Source organism: Clupea harengus, chromosome 7 (genome assembly GCF_900700415.2).
Source record: "Clupea harengus chromosome 7, Ch_v2.0.2, whole genome shotgun sequence".
Lineage (NCBI taxonomy): Eukaryota > Metazoa > Chordata > Actinopteri > Clupeiformes > Clupeidae > Clupea > Clupea harengus.
This window is the reverse complement of record NC_045158.1, coordinates 24377261-24390035: the sequence shown is the minus strand read 5'-3', so window position 1 is coordinate 24390035 and position 12775 is coordinate 24377261. Positions and strand designations below refer to the sequence as shown.

At 42.6% G+C, this 12775-nt stretch overlaps 1 protein-coding gene across 1 annotated transcript in view; it reads right to left on the bottom strand.

Annotated features, from left to right (window-relative positions):
* The window catches only part of LOC116221134, a 28927-nt gene that overhangs the window by 14753 nt on the left and 1399 nt on the right, over positions 1–12775 (bottom strand). The gene's annotated exons all lie outside the window — the stretch shown is intronic.

Here is a 12775-nt window from a genome sequence, read left to right as displayed (position 1 = left end):
CACTGAACCCCATCATAATGAAGTGCTTTGAACGGCTAGTCATGTCTCACATCAAGTCCATCCTCCCCCCCACCCTGGACCCCTTTCAGTTCGCATACCGGGCCAAACGTTCCACAGAGGACGCAATCTGCTCTGCTCTCCACCCAGCCCTCACCCACCTGGAAAAAGCAGACTCACATGTGAGAATGCTTTTCATAGACTTTAGTTCAGCTTTTAATACAATAATCCCACAACAACTCATCTGTAAACTGGACCAGCTGGGGCTCAACACCTCCCTTTGCAATTGGGTGTTGGACTTTCTCAGCGAGCGACCCCAAGCAGTACGAGTCGGCAACAACATCTCGAGCAGCATCACACTCAGCACAGGAGCCCCTCAAGGCTGTGTGCTCAGTCCCCTGCTCTTCACCCTGCTGACTCACGACCATAGGCGGAGATCCCGGGGGGGACGCGTCCCCCCCTGGAATAAAGTTGTCCCCCCCCCCCAACAATCATTGCGGAAAAAAAAAAAAAATTGAAAAATATAGTAATATGAAATAAAAGCACGATAACACAAGCGGTGCTAATTATGAACGTAAAACAATGTGTTTTTTAATTGTGACCCCCCTATTCCTCAAAGTGGTTTGGTTCACATGCTGTTTCCAACGGGCGGGGCTACCGACAGCTCCGTGTTTTAGTCAATCAGCCCAGTAGACGGTCAGATTGTGAGATTGTTTCCTCTCCCCTGTCACTGCCGCTAAAATACACTATATGTAAAGAGATTTACCTCATTCTCGAACGCAGTTAAGAACATGTATAGAAGATTTTTTTTCTAAACTCCATTTACGAAGTTCATGGGAAAATTCTGGCATTCATGTGGGATTCGTTTTTAATTTTGAAAAGAATGTAATAACGCAGTCGTAAATTGGAGAGCGCCCATGTTCTTAAGGGCTGCATTTGTGAGAAATCGATTGCGTTCACATCAATTCTACAGACATCCTGGGATTTAAAAAATTATAATAACAATAAACAGGAGAATATTTGTATCATAAACAATTATCTCTACATTTATAGTCAATATTTCTACGAGGCATCTTGATGTCCTAACATAAATAAAAGCACTAAACGAACACTGCAAATGCCATTGAATAAATAAATAAGCAGCACTAAAGTCAGTCAATCATCCTAGTACACGGTCAGATTGTGAGGAAAACAACTGTCAGAAGGTTGACGCTATACCAGCGGTATCCAGTTAGGCACCCCGTTGTGACATGAGGTGTTAGTGCACAGAGAGGTCACCCAATACGATGTTCCCAGAGTTCCGTAGGCCTCGTCTCTATATAAGGTAGCCCCACCTCTTTCTTGTTGATGGTAAATAAAGAAACAGGAGAAAATAGACATTGTGAAGAGTTCGTTTTTCGTTAAACAAGAGACTCAATTAAGATGGCGGAGAAAAGAAAAAATTCAGATATCCGGTCATTTTTTAGTGCTCCGAAACGCCAAGTAAGTAGAACTACCCCAGTTATATCAAGGTAATTTCATAAAGATGTCCATAAGAAAGGAATTAATTGTTGAATAATGGTTTCATTAGGCAAAGCCAAGTCAGAAAACGCAGCTAGGCACAGAGAGCCAGAGCCAGTCAGACAGAGGCATGGAGTCTCAGGTCAGTTTGCTAAGCTTCTGTTTATCAGTGTTATGAAATAAGGAGAACTGTCTGATTTAGACTTATAGTATTGTAAAGACAACCCTCTTGTTGTTGTGTTTAATTGTGTTTTGGGTGGTTCTGAATATCGGAACCACCTTATTTTTATCTAGGAGACAGACTGTTCAGAGTCAGTAACAGTGGTTGAAGGGCCAAGCAGAGAGCCTGAGACTTCGGATTACAGCAGGGACAGAGACGCAGCAGGCCATGAGGACCTTACTGTCAGAAGCAGCACCAGCACAGGGGCAGGCGATGGTTATACAGCAAGCCATGACGAGTCTACTGCCAGCACCAGCACAGGGACAGGCGATGGTTATACAGCAAGCCATGACGAGCCTACTGCCAGCACCAGCACAGGGACAGGGGATGGGGATACAGAAAGTTTTAGTTCAGACCTCAGTAACAGCACAAAACCTTACCAACCACATCCTCAGTTTATAGTAACACAAACTCTTGCTAATAGGACATTGTCATTCCAAGAGAAATGGTTTAAGGATTTTCCATGGCTACATTACAGTCCATCGGTGTCAGGAGTCTTGTGTTTTTATTGCAGCAAAGGCGTTTCACACCAGTCCTCTTTTGGACACAGAGCTGATGCTGCATTCACTAGTTCAGGCTTCACAAACTGGAAAAAGGCCATTGAAAAATTCACAGCACACCAAAAGTCAGAAGCCCACCACCACTACGTAAGTGTGAGTGCAAAGCAGCCAAATCCAGTCAGTGCCCAGTTATCCAGCACATGGGGTAAAAAGCAGGAGGTGGCAAGGCATTGCTTGGGTAAAATTGTAAGTTCTGTGCGGCATGTGGCAAGACAGGGACAAGCCTTAAGAGGCCACGCTGATGAAAGTGGGAATTTACATCAGCTCTTGAGACTTAGGGCAGAAGAGGATGATCCCATTTTGCTGACGTGGTTAACTGAGCGTAGCACTATGTACACAAGCCCCAAATTGCAGAATGAAATTCTGAATATCATGGCCAATAACATTATTCGAGGCATTGCAGCTGAAATAAGGGCCCTTCACTTTTTGCAGTTTTCACTTATAATTGATGGTACTCAGGATGTTACTGGTGCTGAACAGGAGAGTGTCTGTCTGCGCTATGTGGACCATGACCTTGTCCCACATGAGGAGTTTGTTGGGCTATACAGGGTTTCTGAGACAACAGGTCAGGGCATTGCAAAGGTGGCAGCTGATGTGTTGTTGAGGCTTAATCTGCCGATGTCTGGCTTACGTGGGCAGACATATGATGGCGCCTCAAACATGGCAGGAAAGTACACAGGTGCACAGGCAATTCTGAGGAGGCAGCAGCCATTAGCCCTTTATGTACATTGTGGTGCACACTGTGTAAATTTGATTACACAAGCTGGCTGCTTGGCCTCCCCACTGATCCGGGACTGTCTTTCTTGGGTCCACAAGTTGGGCATCCTTTTTGGCCAGTCAGGAAAGTTCAAGAGCATGTTTGAAAACATTGCTACATCAGAAAATGCTCCTCTGACCACCCTGAAACCTCTGTGCCCAACAAGATGGACTGTGCGTAATTCTGCTGTAATGGGTGTGCTAGGGCAGTATCAGAGGGTACTCAGCAGCCTAGAAGAGATGGCCAAAGGCACATCTAAGACAGCCTCAACTGCCAGTGGCTTATTTGAGCTCTTCAACAAAGGCAAGACTGTGTTGGGCCTCACACTTGCCTCTGCTGTTGTTGGAGAGCTGGAATGCCTAAACATTTCACTGCAGAAAAAAACCCAGACTGTGTCAGGTATGCAGGCTGCAGTTAATCATGTAAGGTCTTCTCTTAAGGGAAAGAGAAATGACACTAGCTACCTTGCATTGTACGAGAAAGCCACAGCATTGGTTGACTCGACTGAATCTATTGACTCCATTGAGGAGACTCATTCAAGGCGCTTTGCTGGGAAAGCAGTGGATCACTACAGGGCAGAGTTTTTTAAAGTGTTGGATAGAGTGGAGGTTCAGTTTGGTGAACGCTTTGACCAGGAGAGTCTAAAGATTCTTCAAAAGGTAGAGAGTGCCCTCCTCACTGGGGAGTTAGACGATTCTTTAGATCAGTACCCTGAGCTGAACAGAGCTTCTCTAAGTGTGCAGTTGCCCCTCTTTCGCAACAAATATCCTTGTAGCAGCAGTGTGGAGGCAGCAGAGGTTCTCAGGGGACTGCCAGTGGAAGTGCAGGGGTTATTTGATCAAGTTGAGGTTCTCATCAGGATTTTGTTGGTGGTGCCAGTGTCTTCATGTGAAGCTGAGAGGAGTTTTAGTGCACTGCGTAGGTTGAAGACTTGGCTACGGTCTACTATGGCCCAAGAAAGACTGAACAATATAGTTGTCTGTAATGTACATCAAGAAAGATTGGACAAACTCAACATTAAGATTATCTGCCAGGAGTTTGTAGGATCCAGTGACACAAGAAAAAGTACGTTTGGTTCTTTTGTTTAGAGAAGTGTTGCTTATCTTCTGTGAGTGTTTTAGTGTTCACTTTATTTTATTTATACACTTTATTTATATTTATAGTTACAATTTATTATTGTATTTATTTAATATTTTATATTCTATTTAATATTATATTTTCTATTTAATAATTATTTTTTATTTTCTATTTTATTTTAAAAGGGCTGTTCATTTTTAAGTTGCCTTATTTTGTGGCATAGTTGTCATATCTTGTTGTGTTTTGTTGTGTTGTTGTGACACTACAATAAATATATATTTTTGAAGAATATGTTTTGGATTATTCTTGAAGGTATTTCCTCTAGTTTTAGAACTTATTCTGCAAGGCAAGTTACAAAGGAGCGTTAGGGAGAGTGTTCTGCTTCTTTTAGAAATGCTATGCTTAAATGTAGTAGATTTAGTAGTTGTAGCTAGATAAACACTGCCACCTTGTGGACAGTAGATCCGATAGAAGACGCGGTCTAGTTTACTTTGTATTGTTGAGAAAAAGACGTTCATTTGCATGCATCTGAATTCCTCCTTGAAGAGCCTTCGTTTGCGTTTGAACTTTCGACATTATTTTTCTGTGAGTAGATATTTTGTGTTAGGACATTTAATGCCGTTTAGAGAATTAAAAAATGACGTCGAATTTCTGTTGAGTCAATGTTATTAGAGAATTCGGTATTTAGCAGCTAAGTTATGCTAGCTCTCTTGACAGCAATTTTTTCATGTCCCCCCCCCGGAATTACTCTCTGAAATGTTCCCATGTATTGTCCCCCCCTACAATGAAATGGGATCTCCGCCCCTGCTCACGACTGCACAACAACCCACAGTACCAATCACATGGTGAAGTTTGCGGACGACACAACTCTGGTGGGTCTCATCACCAAGAACGATGAGACCCACTACAGGAAGGAGGTCAACCTTTTGACCACGTGGTGCAGAGACAACAACCTCCTGCTGAATGTCAGCAAAAAGGAGATTGTAGTTGACTTCAGGAAAAGCCACACTGAACACCCACCACTGACCATCGATGGTGCTGCTGTGGAGTGAGTGAGCAGCACCAAATTCCTGGGGGTGCACATCAGTGAGGACCTCTCCTGGGCCACCAACTCTGCATCACTGGCGAAGAAAGCCCAGCGGCGCCTCTACTTCCTCCGCAAGCTCAAGCGAGTGAAAGCTCCCATACCAATCCTGAACACATTCTACCGGGGCACCATTGAAAGCATCCTGTCCAGCTGCATCACTGTGTGGGCAGTAGCTGTACTGAACACAGCAGGAAAGCACTGCAACGCATAGTGAACACAGCTGGTAAGATCATTGGTGCCCCACTCCCACTCCCTTCCTTGAAAGACATATACACCACCCGCCTCACCCGGAAAGCTACCTCGATTGCGAGTGACACCAGCCACCCCGCACACAGTCTGTTCAGCCTCCTACCAGACTCAGAGATAGCTTCATACACCAAGCTGTCAGAAAGCTAAATTCTCTCCCCTCACTCCCCCCAGCCATATCCGTCAGTCTGACATGATCCCCCTCCCCCCCCTTAAAAAAACTGTCTCTTGCACTTTTATCACCTACGTTTACCATAACCACTTACTGTTATACCTGCACTGGGAATGTAACAAATACATCTTACAGGATGTCTTTTGCTGCCATTACTAAATTGCCTTTTTTGCACTACCATAACCTCACTTTAAAGAAAAACTTATGCTGCTGCTGCTGCTGTACGTGTATCTGTATGTTTTTTTATATCTATATGTGTATCTAAATGTCTTGTCTTATCTGTTGTTGTGCCTGTGCACTTTATATGTTTCACCGTGGGAGAGTGGGAAACGTTTTTATCGATTCCTTGTATGTCTGACATGCAGGAAATTGACAATAAAGCTACTTTGACTTTGAACTCCGCTCCGGCCACGCCCCCCTTTTCAACGGTTGACGCTACAGCCTGTCACATAATTACTTCGCTCATCTTCCCAATCGCCTGCAAATAATTATTTTTTAGTCTTCTGTTCTGTTGATGGCTGGCAAACAACAATCTTAGAAGGTTTGGGTCACTTGTGGCACATATTATTTACTCATTTTAAGCTATCAATCTACCTCAAGGTGAACAAAATGAGCCGAAACAGAAAAAAACGGAATTCACCAAATGTGAAACGGAAAACTCATTTTTTTTAAACGGAAAATCATTGGCCCTATTTCAGCAAGTCTTCCCCATGCTTGCCTGAGGCACCCTTAACATAGGGCAGCCACTTGGGCTAAATTGGAGTACGGAACCAACTATTGTGGGTGTGTGTGTGTGTGTGTGTGTGCCAGCATCAGGGGTAAAGTCCGTTTCCTCATCTGTGGGCAAATCATTAACAGCAAACTGACATTCTATTGTTTTTGTTTTTTTGTGCGATTCATAATAAGACCACACAGAGATATTTATAATTCTAATTGTTTGGTTATCTGGTTATCGAGACCTTTTGTTTGAACATCCCCTTATTTTCAAGCGTATCAGAGTATGAGCAGAGTTAAGTTTTTAGTTAATCATGACTTGTGATTGCACAATGCTTATCTCGACCCAAAGCTCTTTGCATACCTGATGACGGAACTCACCTCAGAGATGTCAAAGAAATGCGGCATACATTGAACGGGACGTTAAAGACGAGTCCGAACTGCTTCAGCGTGAAGTGTACTGAAGTCTGCTCCACGCTCCGGGTTTGTTTGTTTGTTGTTTGTTTGTTTTTTTGCGGCATGTGAGTCAAAACAGAAGATAAACAGCGTTACCAAACGGCTACTTTACCATAGAAAGTATCAGTATTTCACAACACACCTCATTCATTCAGTGCGCGATCGATACTGGGAATCAAAAGCTTCTCAAATTCCCAGAGTTTCTTGTCGACAAACAGCTGATCTTTGGAGAGTTATCCTTGCAGTGGCACCCTGAGATGGATGATGCGGCATACATCGATGGGACGTTAAAAGACGAGTTCGAACTGCTTCAGCGTGAAGTGTACTGAAGTCTGCTCCACGCTCTGGGGGTTGATGAGCACCTTTGTGGGGTTAAACACGTGCTTCCTGTCCGGCTCTCGGTAGACATGCTCCAGGATGTTCACACCAGGCACACTCCTCCAACGAGGCAGGCGAAATCGGCCGCTGTCATCGAACTTCGTTTTGGGGAAGATGTGGTTCTCGATCCTGAAGACGCCTGCGTTGGGATGCTGCTGCTGTAAAATGCCCATTACCTTCTCCAGGTTGTCATGCTTGTAAGGCATAATGATCTCATCAATGTCATTTAGCAGGAGGTACTTTGACTGGTACATGTATCTGTATATGCATTCGTTCAGAGTGGTCAGCTGTCCATAATAATGAATGTCCCCATGGTGTAAGTCATACCTCCACCCAGTAGAGGGCGTTAGGAACTTGTCTATTGGCCAAGACACAACCTCCAGCATGCCCTCTTTCCTGTAGTACTTGAGAATTTTCTCAACGTCTGGTCCACAGCTGGTGTTGTAGATGACAACCCTCTGAACCCCTATAAGCTTGTACACCTCCATGGTTTGTGCAAATTGGAGGGCATTATTGTACTCCCCAAAAAGGTTAGATATGCATACAGTAAAGTTGTACCTAAACGATTCCTTGACATCCTGGTTTTGGATTGATACAAATGTCAAACTGGCGTATAGGTTAGCTGTGATGCTGACATGTGTGGCTTGCTGTAACATTGGACTCAAACACAACACGTCTGAAGTCACAAAAGGAAAGCCGAAACCGATGCCGTAGCCAAAGCCGAAGCCAAAGCCATCTCTGTGCAAGTAAACTCTTGCCCGTAAAGATATGCACTGACCCAGAGCCCCATTAGCCTTAGCGTTAGCGTTAGCACATAGGACACAGTAGAGCGGCTGCAGCTCCTGCCTGCAGATGATGCTGATCACCCTGATGGCCCCGCCCAGTCTGTGGTCCTTAAAGGCAGACACCATGAGGTGCCTGGAGCCTGGGATGGGGGTGATGGTGTCTTTGGGCAGTTCAGGCTCAGCTGAAGGTTGTTTGCTGCTTATGAGGTTCTCTAGGGTTATCGTGTGCTCCCACTTCAGCATCAGGAGGACGGTCAAGGCACCGATGCCAACCAGCAGCGCCTGCTTCCTCTGCATCATGTTTGTTCAGTCCGCTGGGATACAGCATCTACAATCTGAACAGGATTAACACATCTTAATTTTGCTGAAATGCTGCTCACGTTCAGCCCATCTTCATTGTTTTCTAAGAATTTGAATGTGGAGTGTAATCTAATATAATGTTGTTGGCGATATGCTTAATATACATTGGACAGTGTAATTTATTATTATTTGGTTTTCAAGGTTACAACCTCCCAAGGCTTCTTGGCGTGAGATTGACGCAGACTGATCAAACCTTTTGACTTGAGATTAATTTATTTGGATGCTAGGCTGAGACAGGACAGGTCGATAACTTTGAGCATTTGGAAAATCTTCCTCTTATAGCTAGCTGTTACGTGAGGTGGTGCCATAAAGCATTACGAAGCTCTTGCGAGAGGTCTCTCACCCTGTACCCTAAAGTTACATATCAATCAATCAATCAATCAATCAATCAATCAAACTTTATTTGTACGGTGCATTTCATACCAGGAGGTAACACAATGCGCTTCACAGAAGGAAAAATGGGGGGGTATTTTCTAGAGATTATTTTCTAGAGATAAATAAACAGGAAATTACGTACTGACCACACTGGCACCGTAAAGGACTGCTCAGTACGGTTTTCGTCAAACTAAGAGACAGCTGCTGGGGGGGGGGGGGGGGGGGGGAATTTACAAACTAAGAATTATTGCACTACCTGCTACTCCCATTTGTCTGTAGTATAGTATAGTTTATTATATGTTACTATATGTGTATTATATGTTAGATGTATATATGTTAGTATTATATGTATAGGTTGTTTATATGTTTTAGCATATTGTATTGTAAGGTTATTATATGTTACATGTAAATTATGTTCAGAGTACTTGTACAGAGTGTATGTCATGTTATGTTATGTTATATTATGTTTGCTATGTTATGCTATGGTAGGTTGTTGTGTGGTGCCTTGTCCTAAGAATTTCAGTGCCCAGTCTGACCCTGTGTCATTCTGTGCATCTGACAATAAAAGACTTGTAACTTGTAACTTGTAACAAACACTTGTTAAGACACACAGATTTTCCAGAGGTAAGTAAACAGATAAGTGTTACAGTGAGTGATAAGCAAGATAAAAGAGGTATGTCTTGAGTGCATGTTTAAAGGTTTCCACCGTTTCAGCCATTCTTAGATATTCTGGCAGAGCACTCCAAAGGCTGGGGGCATAGAAACTAAAAGCTGCTTTTCCATGTCTCTTTGTCCTGGCTTTTGGAACTGAGGAGTTCAGTGCCAGAGGGATCACTGGGTGTACTTAGATATGTATTTATATATTCAGACTATGGATGAATATAGAGTAAGAGAATCTTGAAATCTATTTGAAACTAACAGGTAACCAGTGCAGTGATTTTAATACTGGTGTGATGTGCGCTCTCCGTCTTGTTTTAGTGAGGACTCGTGCTGCTGCATTCTGTATTGTTTGTAGTTGACTAATGGCTTTTTTTGGTAGACCAGACAAAAGAGTTACAGTAGTCTAATAAACGCTGCATCATTCTTTCAGTGTCAGCCAGAGAGAAACGATTAAACCTTAGCAATGTTTCTTAAGTGATAAAAAGATGTTTTAATTATATTTTTGATATGGGTTTCAAAATTGAGATCTGAGTCAAATATGACAGTTTCTGGCCTGGTGCTTGGTGTTAAGTGCTAGTGTTTTTAAATGTGCAGATAGTTTCTCTCTCTGCTTTTTCACCAATGACTAATACCTCTGTTTTATCTTGGTTGAGCTGGAGAAAGTTTTGTGACATCCATACATTTATATCAGAAATGCAATTTACCAAGCAATCAATAGAGCTGTAGTTGTTGAGTGTTACAGAAATATAGAGCTGGGTGTCATCTGCATAGCTATGATAGTTGATGTTGTGCCTCATAATGACACTACCAATGGGCAGAGGTGTAAAAAGTACTGAAATGTTGTACTCAAGTAAAAGTACAATTACTTTGATGAAATTTTACTTAAGTACAAGTAAAATTACCCATCTAAAAATCTACTCAAGTAAAAGTAAAAAGTAGTTCATTTAAAATGTACTTTAAGTAATTACTTAGTTAATTGATAGGGGCTGCTCCTATATAGTGCAAAAAAGGACAAGGGGTCCCAATACAAATAGTTATTTTTTAATTAAAGGAAATCTTTAGAAATATAAACATGTCAAACATTAAACTTAACTTTAAGAACTTTTGGGAGGACATGTCAAGACATGAACCACATGACAGCTAAAATAAAAAAGTTAAAATGCCGCTGCCCCACTATATTTAAACTTTGGTTACTTGTGTCCACCTTTAGAGCATTAGTCTACAAACTTCGTATTGAGTTTGAGCAGCAGCTGATTTTCAAGGTGTGTAGAGTTCATCCGGGCTCGCTTTGCAGTAAACAGCAATCCAGCACAGCTGAAGAGTCACTCGCAGGCGGCCGAGGCAGGTAGGCCAGTATTGAGTTTCAGGGACAGTTTTTTGATATTCTGAAAGGTGTTCAGCAGATCGATATTGACTGAGACACAGGCTAGGTTCCCTTCTAACTCCCCTGTACCTTCTGGACTTCATTGAGGAAAATAAATCATCTTCATCTGATGAATGTTATCCAACTTGTTTCAGCCTCTACCATCCGGTCAAGATGTTGTCTGACATAGACTAGACCTGTAGAATGACAAACAACATGTCTGACAATTAAGTATTGAGCTGCCATCAAGAGTGCATCTAACACAGAAATAGCTATAAATAGCTACTTGAGATGACAGACCTACAGAATGATAACATTATTTTCTATTTCTACATGCATCACAATTCATAATCCTCAATTCTTGCTAACCGAGAGCCCTGAGCATGAACATGAAATACGTGCACGTTGCAAAGCCACCACATCGTGATAAATTCGAGATAATGACATACACATTGACATTGACTTGTCCAACTGTCTGACAACGATGGTGTGCGCATTCACATCGTTCCTGTTTCAGGGCATGGGAGGCAGCCAAATGATTAGCCTAATATCAGTTTATACGGTGTATCTTATTGCTGATGACTGATCTGCAGTTTTTAACACAATATGAGAGACTGAACATAATAATGCTATGAACTGAAACAAATGGAAGACAGGAATGGAATTATTATTAGTCTACTGGATGACGGCTGTTAACAGAAGGATGGGTATGAGTGTATAGCTAGCCTAGCTAGCTAGCTAGTTGACGTTAGCATACTTGGTTGCAAGTGCTAGCCAAAATGAGGCTACAAGTGCCATGACACACATATTTTGCTTATTGTAGCAAAGCTAATAAACAACAAAAACGCTGTCTGAACTACTAATGGAAAGGGACAAATACTGTACTTACCAACACATGCTTGCGCAGATTTGAAGATTCATTTTTATAAGCAGAAAGTTCTGTCTGGCGGGGCAGGCACAGCTTACACAGCATTATATAGCTGTTGCCTCTTTTAGGTTGGAAGGCAAACTGCTTGCTGAGTTTCTTCATCTTCTTTAATTTTAACTTGCGGAAAGTTCGGTGCTTCAGCTTGTTGGTCGTCCGCAGCTTGTTGGTCATCTTCCTCCATCTCTATCTCTCGTGACTTGACACCGGCGGCTTGCATCGACTCCATCATCCTCTCTATGCAGCATACACCACTGCAGTGAGAGTTGTCGTGCGCGATTCCCGCCTTTCGTTACCTTTCTTGAAATATGTTTTTTTTTTACTCAGTAACGGATGTAATTTCCAATGTAGCGAAGTACAATACTTCAGTCAAAATCTACTTAAGTAAAAGTAAAATTACCGATTTCAAAAACTACTTAAAAATTACAAAGTACACAAAAAAACTACTCAATTACAGTAACGTGAGTAAATGTAATTCGTTACTTTACACCTCTGCCAATGGGTAACATGTATGACTGAAAAGTAAGGGCCCTAAAATGGATCCTCGAGGGACCCCACAGGTCATGTAGACCAGTGGTTCCCAAACTTTTTACAGTCCCGTACCCCTTCAGACATTTAATCTCCAGCTGCGTACCCCCCCCCCCCCCCCCTTTAATTCCGTTTTAATCCGTTTCGGCTCATTTTGTTCACCCAGAGGTAGATTGATGGCTTAAATAGAGTGAATAATATGTGCCACAAGTGACCCAAACCTTCTAAGGTTGTTGTTTGCCAGCCATCAACAGAACAGTAGACTAAAAAAACATTATTTGCAGGCGATTGGGAAGATGAGCGAATTCATTTGACAGGCTACGGAGGTCTGTGTTGAATAGGGGGGCGTGGCCGGAGCGGAGTTCAGCACAGACGTGACATTTTCTCAGTGGTTTTGTTTTCTAATTAATGCTTGTTCATCGTTGCGATCGTTGTTGTGTTTATAAGAAAGAAATACAGCCTTGCAGGACAAAATACAGGGGAATTTGGGCGATTTTGATGCACAAAATGATGTTTCCGCAATTCTGTTCTGTTGGGAACCGATGATGTAGACGGCTTCAGTTGCGACACTACTTTGCTCAGCATTTCTATATCAGCCAGTGCAAAAAAGCTCAT